The sequence below is a fragment of the Schistocerca nitens genome, unplaced genomic scaffold (assembly GCF_023898315.1).
Source record: "Schistocerca nitens isolate TAMUIC-IGC-003100 unplaced genomic scaffold, iqSchNite1.1 HiC_scaffold_426, whole genome shotgun sequence".
NCBI classification, from domain to species: domain Eukaryota; kingdom Metazoa; phylum Arthropoda; class Insecta; order Orthoptera; family Acrididae; genus Schistocerca; species Schistocerca nitens.
The window spans coordinates 60,794-71,794 of record NW_026045959.1 but is presented as its reverse complement, the minus strand read 5'-3'; positions in this window follow the sequence as shown (position 1 = coordinate 71,794).

Sequence of the window (11,001 nt, the reverse complement as noted above, 5' to 3'; positions counted from 1 at the left end):
GCCTTCGCACGGAGTGCTGCCTTCGCACGGAGTGCTGCCTCCGCACGGAGTGCTGCCTTCGCACGGAGTGCTGCTGTTGTACGGAGTGCAGCCCTCGCACGGAGTGCAGCCATCGCACGGAGTGCAGCCTTCGCACGGAGTGGAGACTTCGCAAAGAGTGCAGCCTTCGCACGGAGTGCAGCCTTCGCACGGAGTGCAGCCTTCGCACAGAGTGCAGCCTTCTCACGGAGTGCAGCCTTCGCACGGAGTGCAGCCTTCACACAGCGTGCAGCCTTAACGCGGAGTGCTGCCTTCGCACGGAGTGCAGCCTTGGCCGGAGTGCAGCCTTGGCACGGAGTGCAGCTTTGGCACGGAGTGCAGCCTTCGCATGGGGTGCAGCCTTCGCACGGAGTGCAGCCTTCGGACACAGTGCAGCCATCGCTCGGAGTGCTGCCTTCGCACGGAGTGCAGCCTTCGCACGGAATGCAGCCTTCGCACGGAGTGCAGCCTCGGCCGGAGTGCAGCATTGGCACGGAGTGCAGCTTTGGCACGGAGTGCAGCCTTCGCACGGAGTGCAGCCTTCGCACGGAGTGCAGCCTTCGGACACAGTGCAGACTTCGCACGGAGTGCTGCCTTCGCACGGAGTGTAGCCTTCGCACGGAGTGCAGCCTTCGCACGGAGTGCAGCCTTCGCACGGAGTGCAGCCTTCGCACAGAGTGCAGCCATCGCACGGAGTGCAGGCTTCGCTCGGAGTGCAGCCTTCGCAAGGAGTGCAGCCTTCGCACGGAGTGCAGCCTTTGCACGGAGTGCAGCCTTCGCACGGAGTGCTGCTTTCGCACAGAGTGCTGCATTCGCACGGAGTGCTGCTGTTGCACGGAGTGCAGCCTTCGCATGGAGTGCAGCCATCACACGGAGTGCAGCCATCGCACCGAGTGGAGACTTCGCAAGGAGTGCAGCCTTCGCACGGAGTGCAGACTTCGCACAGAGTGCAGCCATCGCACGGAGTGCAGGCTTCGCTCGGAGTGCAGCCTTCGCAAGGAGTGCAGCCTTCACACGGAGTGCAGCCTTCGCACGGAGTGGAGACTTCGCAAGGTGTGCAGCCTTCGCACGGAGTGCAGTCACTGCATGGAGTGCAGTCTCTGCATGGAGTGCAGTCTCCTCATGGAGTGCAGCCTCCACTGGGAATACACTCTCCACAGGGAGAGCAGCCTTTGCATGCAGTGCAGCAGTTTTCGCACATAGTGCAGCCCTCGAACACAGTGCAGACTTAACACGGAGTGCAGCCTTCGCACGGAGTGCAGCCTTCGCACGGAGTGCAGCCTTCGCACGGAGTGCAGCCTTCGCACAGAGTGCAGCCCTCGCACGGAGTGCACCCTTCGCATGGGGTGCAGCCTTCGCACGGAGTGCAGCCTTCGCACAGAGTGCAGCCTTCGCACGGAGTGCTGCCTTCGCACGGAGTGCTGCCTTCGCACGGACTGCTGCTGTTGCACGGAGTGCAGCCATCGTGCAGAGTGCAGCCATCGCACGGAGTGGAGCCTTCGCACGGAGTGGAGACTTCGCACGGAGTGCAGCCATCGCACGGAGTGCAGCCTTCGCTCGGAGTGCAGCCTTCGCATGAAGTGCAGCCTTCGCACAGAGTGCAGCCTTCGCACGGAGTGCTGCTTTCGCACAGAGTGCTGCATTTGCACGGAGTGCTGCTGTTGCACGGAGTGCAGCCTTCGCATGGAGTGCAGCCATCGCACGGAGTGCAGCCTTCGCACGGAGTGGAGACTTCGCAAGATGTGCAGCCTTCGCACGGAGTGCAGCCTTCGCAACCAGTGCAGCCTCCGCACGGAGTGCAGCCTTCGCACAGAGTGCAGCCTTCGCACGGAGTGCAGCCTTCGCACGTATTGCAGCCGTCGCACGGAGTTCAGCCTTCGCACGGAGTGCAGCCTTCGCACGGAGTGCAGCCTTGGCACGGAGTGCAGCCTTGGCACCAAGTGCAGCCTTGGCACGGAGTGCAGCCTTCGCAAGGAGTGCAGCCTCGGCACGAAGTGCAGACTTTGCACGGAGTGCAGCCTTCGCACGGAGTGCATCCTTCGCACGGAGTGCAGCCTTCGCACGGAGTGCTGCCTTCGCACGGAGTGCTGCCTCCGCACGGAGTGCTGCCTTCGCACGGAGTGCTGCTGTTGTACGGAGTGCAGCCCTCGCACGGAGTGCAGCCATCGCACGGAGTGCAGCCTTCGCACGGAGTGGAGACTTCGCAAAGAGTGCAGCCTTCGCACGGAGTGCAGCCTTCGCACGGAGTGCAGCCTTCGCACAGAGTGCAGCCTTCTCACGGAGTGCAGCCTTCGCACGGAGTGCAGCCTTCACACAGCGTGCAGCCTTAACGCGGAGTGCTGCCTTCGCACGGAGTGCAGCCTTGGCCGGAGTGCAGCCTTGGCTCGGAGTGCAGCTTTGGCACGGAGTGCAGCCTTCGCACGGGGTGCAGCCTTCGCACGGAGTGCAGCCTTCGGACACAGTGCAGCCATCGCTCGGAGTGCTGCCTTCGCACGGAGTGCAGCCTTCGCACGGAATGCAGCCTTCGCACGGAGTGCAGCCTCGGCCGGAGTGCAGCATTGGCACGGAGTGCAGCTTTGGCACGGAGTGCAGCCTTCGCACGGAGTGCAGCCTTCGCACGGAGTGCAGCCTTCGGACACAGTGCAGACTTCGCACGGAGTGCTGCCTTCGCACGGAGTGCTGCTGTTGCACGGAGTGCAGCCCTCGCACAGAGTGCAGCCATCGCACGGAGTGCAGCCTTCGCACAGAGTTGAGACTTCGAAAGGAGTGCAGCCTTCGCACGGAGTGCTGACTTCGCACGGAGTGCAGCCATCGCACATAGTGCAGCCTTCGCACGGAGTGCAGCCTTCACAATGAGTGCAGCCTTCACAATGATTGCAGCCTCCGCAGGGAGTGCACCCTCCACATGGAGTGCAGCCTCCACATGGAGTGCAGTCTCTGCATGGAGTGCAGTCTCTGCATGGAGTGCAGTCTCTGCATGGAGTGCAGCCTCCACTGGGAGTACACCCTTCACAGGGAGAGCAGCCTTTGCATGCAGTGCAGCAGTTTTCGCACAGAGTGCAGCCCTCGAACACAGTGCAGCCATCGCACGGAGTGCAGCCTTCGCACGGAGTGCAGCCTTCACACGGAGTGCTGCCTACGCACGGAGAGCTGCCTTCGCACGGAGTGCAGCCTTCGCATGGAGTGCAGCCTTCGCACGGAGTGCAGCCTTCGCACGGTAGGCAGCCTTCGCACGGAGTGCAGCCTTCGCACGGAGTGCAGCCTTCACAATGAGTGCAGCCTCCGCAGGGAGTGCAGCCTCCTCATGGAGTGCAGCCTCCACATGGAGTGCAGTCTCTGCATGGAGTGCAGTCTCGCCATGGAGTGCAGTCTCTCCATGGAGTGCAGCCTCCACTGGGAGTATACCCTTCACAGGGAGAGCAGCCTTTGCATGCAGTGCAGCAGTTTTCGCACAGAGTGCAGCCCTCGAACACAGTGCAGCCATCGCACGGAGTGCAGCATTCGCACGGAGTGCAGCCTTCGCACGGAGTGCAGCCTTCACACGGAGTGCTGCTTTCGCACGGAGTGCTGCCTTCGCACGGAGTGCTGCTGTTGCACGGAGTGCAGCCTTCGCATGGAGTGCAGCCATCGCACGGAGTGCAGCCTTCGCACGTAGTGGAGACTTCGCAAGGTGTGCAGCCTTCGCACGGAGTGCAGCCTTCGCAACCAGTGCAGCCTCCGCACGGAGTGCAGCCTTTGCACAGAGTGCAGCCTTCGCACGGAGTGCAGGCTTCGCACGTAGTGCAGCCGTCGCACGGAGTTCAGCCTTCGCAAGGAGTGCAGCCTTCGCACGGAGTGCAGCCTTGGCACCGAGTGCAGCCTTGGCACCGAGTGCAGCCTTGGCACGGAGTGCAGCCTTCGCAAGGAGTGCAGGCTTCGCACAGAGTGCAGCCTTCGCACGGAGTGCAGCCTTCGCACGGAGTGCTGCCTCCGCACGGAGTGCTGCCTTCGCACGGAGTGCTGCTGTTGTACAGAGTGCAGCCCTCGCACGGGGTGCAGCCATCGCACGGAGTGCAGCCTTCGCACGGAGTGGAGATTTCGCAAGGAGTGCTGCCTTCGCACGGAGTGTAGCCTTCGCACGGAGTGCTGCTGTTGCACGGAGTGCAGCCTTCGCACGGAGTGCAGCCTTCGCACAGAGTGCAGCCTTCGCACGGAGTGCAGCCTTCGCACGGAGTGCAGCCATCACACGGAGTGCAGCCTTCACACGGAGTGCAGCCTTCGCACGGAGTGCAGCCTTGTCCGGAGTGCAGCCTTGGCACGGAGTGCAGCTTTCGCACGGAGTGCAGCCTTCGCACGGAGTGCAGCCTTCGCATGGAGTGCAGCCTTCGGACATAGTGCAGCCTTCGCACGGAGTGCTGCCTTCACACGGAGTGCAGCCTTCGCACGGAATGCAGCCTTTGCACGGAGTGCAGCCTTCGCACGGAGTGCAGCCTTGGCCGGAGTGCAGCCTTGGCACGGAGTGCTGCTTTGGCACGGAGTGCAGCCCTCGCACGGAGTGCAGCCTTCGCATGGAGTGCAGCCTTCGGACACAGTGCAGACTTCACACGGAGTGCTGCCTTCGCACGGAGTGCTGCTGTTGCATGGAGTGCAGCCCTCACACAGAGTGCAGCCATCGCACGGAGTGCAGCCTTCGCACAGAGTGGAGACTTCGAAAGGAGTGCAGCTTTCGCACGGAGTGCAGACTTCTCATGGAGTGCAGCCATCGCACGGAGTGCAGCCTACGCACGGAGTGCAGCCTTCACAATGAGTGCAGCCTTCACAATGATTGCAGCCTCCGCAGGGAGTGCAGCCTCCACATGGAGTGCAACCTCCACATGGAGTGCAGTCTCTGCATGGAGTGCAGTCTCTGCATGGAGTGCAGTCTCTGCATGGAGTGCAGTCTCTGCATGGAGTGCAGCCTCCACTGGGAGTACACCCTTCACAGGGAGAGCAGCCTTTGCATGCAGTGCAGCAGTTTTCGCACAGAGTGCAGCCCTCGAACACAGTGCAGCCATCGCACGGAGTGCAGCCATCGCACGGAGTGCAGCCTTCACACGGAGTGCAGTCTTCACACGGAGTGCTGCATTCGCACAGAGAGCTGCCTTCGCACAGAGTGCAGACTTCGCACGGAGTGCAGCCTTGGCACGGAGTGCAGCCTTCGCACGGAGGGCGGCCTTCGCTAGGAGTGCAGCCTTCGCATGGAGTGCAGCCTTCACAATGAGTGCAGCCTCCGCAGGGAGTGCAGCCTCCACATGGAGTGCAGCCTCCACATGGAGTGCAGTCTCTCCATGGAGTGCAGTCTCTGCATGGAGTGCAGTCTCTCCATGGAGTGCAGCCTCCACTGGGAGTACACCCTTCACAGGGAGAGCAGCCTTTGCATGCAGTGCAGCAGTTTACACACAGAGTGCAGCCCTCGAACACAGTGCAGCCATCGCACGGAGTGCAGCCTTCGCACGGAGTGCAGCCTTCGCACGGAGTGCAGCATTCCCAATGAGTGCAGCCTCCGCAGGGAGTGCAGCCTTCGCACGGAGTGCAGCCTTCGCACGGAGTGCAGCCTTCGCACGGAGTGCAGCCTTTGCACGGAGTGCTGCTGTTGCACCGAATGCAGCTTTCACACGGATTGCTACCATTACACGGAGTGCAGCCTTCGCACGGAGTGAAGCCATCGCACGGAGTGCAGCCTTCGCACGGAGTGCAGCAATCGCACGGTGTGCAGCCTTCGCACGGAGTGCTGCCTTCCCACGGAGTGCTGCCTTCGCACGGAGTGCAGCCTTTGCACGGAGTGCAGCCTTGGCACGGAGTGCAGCCTTGGCACGGAGTGCAGCCTTCGCAAGGAGTGCAGCCTCCGCATGGAGTGCAGCCTTGGCACGGAGTGCAGCCTTCGCACGGAGTGCAGCCTTCGCACGGAGTGCTGCCTTCGCACGGAGTGCTGCCTCCATACGGAGTGCTGCCTTCGCACGGAGTGCTGCTGTTGCACGGAGTGCAGCCCTCGCACGGAGTGCAGCCATCGCACGGAGTGCAGCCTTCGCACGGAGTGGAGACTTCGCAAGGTGTGCAGCCTTCGCACGGAGTGCAGCTTTCGCACAGAGTGCTGCTGTTGCACGGAGTGCAGCCTTTGCACGAAGTGCAGGCTTCGAACAGAGTGCAGCCTTCGCACGGAGTGCAGCATACGCACGGGGTGCAGCCTTCGCACGGAGTGCAGCCTTCGCACGGAGTGCAGCCCTTACACGGAGTGCTGCCTTCGCACAGAGAGCTGCCTTCGCACGGAGTGCTGCTGTTGCACGGAGTGCAGCCTTCGCACGAAGTGCAGGCTTCGAACTGAGTGCAGCATTCGCACGGAGTGCTGCCTTCGAACGGAGTGCTGCCTTTGCACGGAGTGCTGCTGTTGCACGGAGTGCACCCTTCACACAGATTGCTACCATTACACGGAGTGCAGCCTTCGCACGGAGTGGAGACTTCGCAAGGAGTGCAGCCTTCGCACGGAGTGCAGCCTTCGCACGGAGTGCTGCCTTCGCACGGAGTGCTGCTGTTGCACGGAGTGCAGCCTTCGCACGGAGTGCAGCCATCGCACGGAGTGCAGCCTTCGCACGGAGTGCAGCCTTCGCACGGAGTGCAGCCTTCCCAATGAGTGCAGCCTCCGCAGGGAGTGGAGCCTTTGCACGGAGTGCAGCCTTCGCATGGAGTGCTGCCTTCGCACGGAGTGCAGCCTTCCCACGGTGTGCTGCCTTCGCACGGAGTGCTGCCTTCGCACGGAGTGCTGCTTTCGCACGGAGTGCTGCTGTTTCACGGAGTGCAGCCTTCGCATGGAGTGGAGACTTCGCAAGGTGTGCAGCCTTCGCACGGAGTGCAGCTTTCGCACGGAGTGCTGCTGTTGCACGGAGTGCAGCCTTCGCACGAAGTGCAGGCTTCGAACAGAGTGCAGCCTTCGCACGGAGTGCAGCCCTTACACGGAGTGCTGCCTTCGCACAGAGAGCTGCCTTCGCACGGAGTGCTGCTGTTGCACGGAGTGGAGCCTTCGCACGGAATGCAGCCATCGCACGGAGTGCAGCCTTCGCACGGAGAGGAGACTTTGCAAGGAGTGCAGCCTTCGCACAGAGTGCAGCCTTCACACGGAGTGCAGCATTCGCACGGAGTGCAGCCTTCGCACGAAGTGCAGGCTTCGAACTGAGTGCAGCATCCGCACGGAGTGCTGCCTTCGAACGGAGTGCTGCCTTTGCACGGAGTGCTGCTGTTGCACCGAATGCAGCTTTCACACGGATTGCTACCATTACACGGAGTGCAGCCTTCGCACGGAGTGGAGACTTCGCAAGGAGTGCAGCCTTCGCACGGAGCGCAGCCTTCGCACGGAGTGCTGCCTTCGCACGGAGTGCTGCTGTTGCACGGAGTGCAGCCTTCGCACGGAGTGCAGCCATCGCACGGAGTGCAGCATTCGCACGGAGCGCAGCCTTCGCACGGAGTGCAGCCTTCCCAATGAGTGCAGCCTCCGCAGGGAGTGCAGCCTTCACACGGAGTGCTGCCTTCGCACGGAGTGCAGCCTTTGCACGGAGTGCAGCCTTCGCACGGAGTGCAGCCTTCGCACGGAGTGCTGCCTTCGCAAGGAGTGCTGCCTTCGCACGGAGTTCTGCTGTTGCACGGAGTGCAGCCTTTGCACGGAGTGCAGCCATCGCACGGAGTGCAGCCTTCGCACGGAGTGCAGCCTTCGCACGGAGTGCAGCATTCCCAATGAGTGCAGCCTCCGCAGGGAGTGCAGCCTTCGCACGGAGTGCAGCCTTCGCACGGAGTGCAGCCTTCGCACGGAGTGCAGCCTTCGCACAGAGTGCTGCCTTCGCACGGAGTGCTGCCTTCGCATGGAGTGCTGCTGTTTCACGGAGTGCAGGCTTCGCACGGAGTGAAGCCATCGCACGGAGTGCAGCCTTCGCACGGAGTGCATACTTCGCAAGGAGTGTGCCTTCGCACGGAGTGCAGCCTTCGCACGGAGTGGAGACTTTGCAAGGAGTGCAGCCTTCGCACGGAGTGCAGCCTTCGCACGGAGTGCAGCCTTCGCACGGAGTGCAGCCTTCGACGGAGTGCAGCCTTCGCACGGAGTGCAGTCTTCGCACGGAGTGCAGCCTTGGCACGGAGTGCAGCCTTCGCACGGAGTGCAGCATTCGCACGGTGTGCAGCCTTCGCACGGAGTGCTGCCTTCGCACGGAGTGCTGCCTTCGCACGGAGTGCAGCCTTCGCACGGAGTGCAGCCTTCGCACGGAGTGCAGCCTTCCCACGTAGTGCAGCCTTCGCATGGATTGCAGCCTTTGCACGGAGTGGAGACTTCGCAAGGTGTGCAGCCTTCGCACGGAGTGCAGCCTTCGCACGGAGTGCTGCTGTTGCATGGAGTGCAGACTTCGCACGAAGTGCAGCCTTCGCACAGAGTGCAGCCTTTGCACGGAGTGCAGCCTTCGCACGGAGTGCAGCCTTCGCACGGAGTGCAGCCTTCGCATTGGGTGCAGCCCTTAAACGGAGTGCTGCCTTCGCACAGAGAGCTGCCTTCGCACGGAGTGCTGCTGTTGCACGGAGTGGAGCCTTCGCATGGAGTGCAGCATTCACACGGAGTGCAGCCTTCACACGGAGTGCAGCATTCGCACGGAGTGCAGCCTTCACACGGAGTGCAGCAGTCGCACGGAGTGCAGCCTTCGCACGAAGTGCAGCTTTCGAACTGAGTGCTGCCTCCACACGGAGTGCTGCCTTCGAACGGAGTGCTGCCTTTGCACGGAGTGCTGCTGTTGCACGGAGTGCAGCCTTCGCACGGATTGCCACCATCGCACGGAGTGCAGCCTTCGCACGGAGTGGAGACTTCGCAAGGAGTGCAGCCTTCGCACGGAGTGCAGCCTTCGTACGGAGTGCAGCCTTCGCACCGAGTGCAGCCTTCGCACAGAGTACAGCCTTCGCACGGAGTGCAGCCTTCGCACGGAGTGCTGCCTTCGCACGGAGTGCTGCCTTCGCATGGAGTGCTGCTGTTGCACGGAGTGCAGCCTTCGCACGGATTTCAGCCATCGCACGGAGTGCAGCCTTCGCACGGAGTGGAGACTTTGCAAGGAGTGCAGCCTTCGCACGGAGTGCAGCCTTCGCACGGAGTGCAGCCTTCGCACGGAGTGCAGCCTTCGCACGGAGTGCAGCCTTCTCACGGAGTGCAGCCTTGGCACGGAGTGCAGCCTTCGCACGGAGTGCAGCATTCGCACGGTGTGCTGCCTTCGCACAGACCGCAGCCTTCACACGGAGTGCTGCCTTCGCACGGAGTGCTGTCATCGCACGGAGTGCTGCCTTCGCACGGAGTGCTGCTGTTGCAAGGAGTGCAGCTTCTGCACGGAGTGCAGCCATCTTACGGAGTGCAGCCTTCGCACGGAGTGGAGACGTCGCAAGGAATGCAGCCTTCTCACGGAGTGCAGCCCTTACACGGAGTGCTGCCTTCACACAGAGAGCTGCCTTCGCACGGAGTGCTGCTGTTGCACGGAGTGGAGCCTTCGCACGGAGTGCAGCATTCGCACGGAGTGCAGCCTTCACACGGAGTGCAGCATTCGCACGGAGTGCAGCCTTCACACGGAGTGCAGCATTTGCACGGAGTGCAGCCTTCGCACGAAGTGCAGCTTTCGAACTGAGTGCTGCCTCCACACGGAGTGCTGCCTTCGAACGGAGTGCTGCCTTTGCACGGAGTGCTGCTGTTGCACGGAGTGCAGCCTTCGCACGGATTGCCACCATCGCACGGAGTGCAGCCTTCGCACGGAGTGGAGACTTCGCAAGGAGTGCAGCCTTCGCACGGAGTGCAGCCTTCGTACGGAGTGCAGCCTTCGCACGGAGTGCAGCCTTCGCACAGAGTACAGCCTTCGCATGGAGTGCAGCCTTCGCACGGAGTGCTGCCTTCGCACGGAGTGCTGCCTTCGCATGGAGTGCTGCTGTTGCACGGAGTGCAGCCTTCGCACGGATTTCAGCCATCGCACGGAGTGCAGCCTTCGCACGGAGTGGAGACTTTGCAAGGAGTGCAGCCTTCGCACGGAGTGCAGCCTTCGCACGGAGTGCAGCCTTCGCACGGAGTGCAGCCTTCGCACGGAGTGCAGCCTTCTCACGGAGTGCAGCCTTGGCATGGAGTGCAGCCTTCGCACGGAGTGCAGCATTCGCACGGTGTGCTGCCTTCGCACGGACCGCAGCCTTCACACGGAGTGCTGCCTTCGCACGGAGTGCTGTCTTCGCACGGAGTGCTGCCTTCGCATGGAGTGCTGCTGTTGCAAGGAGTGCAGCTTCTGCACGGAGTGCAGCTTCTGCACGGAGTGCAGCCATCTAACGGAGTGCAGCCTTCGCACGGAGTGGAGACGTCGCAAGGAATGCAGCCTTCTCACGGAGTGCAGGCCTTACACGGAGTGCTGCCTTCGCACAGAGAGCTGCCTTCGCACGGAGTGCTGCTGTTGCACGGAGTGGAGCCTTCGCACGGAGTGCAGCATTCGCACGGAGTGCAGCCTTCACACGGAGTGCAGCATTCGCACGGAGTGCAGCCTTCACACGGAGTGCAGCATTCGCACGGAGTGCAGCCTTCGCACGAAGTGCAGCTTTCGAACTGAGTGCTGCCTCCACACGGAGTGCTGCCTTTGAACGGAGTGCTGCCTTTGCACGGAGTGCTGCTGTTGCACGGAGTGCAGCCTTCGCACGGATTGCCACCATCGCACGGAGTGCAGCCTTCGCACGGAGTGGAGACTTCGCAAGGAGTGCAGCCTTCGCACGGAGTGCAGCCTTCGTACAGAGTGCAGCCTTCGCACGGAGTGCAGCCTTCGCACAGAGTACAGCCTTCGCATGGAGTGCAGCCCTCGCACGGAGTGCTGCCTTCGCACGGAGTGCTGCCTTCGCATGGAGTGCTGCTGTTGCACGGAGTGCAGCCTTCGCACGGATTTCAGCCGTCGCACGGAGTGCAGCCTTCGCACGGAGTGGAGACTTTGCAAGGAG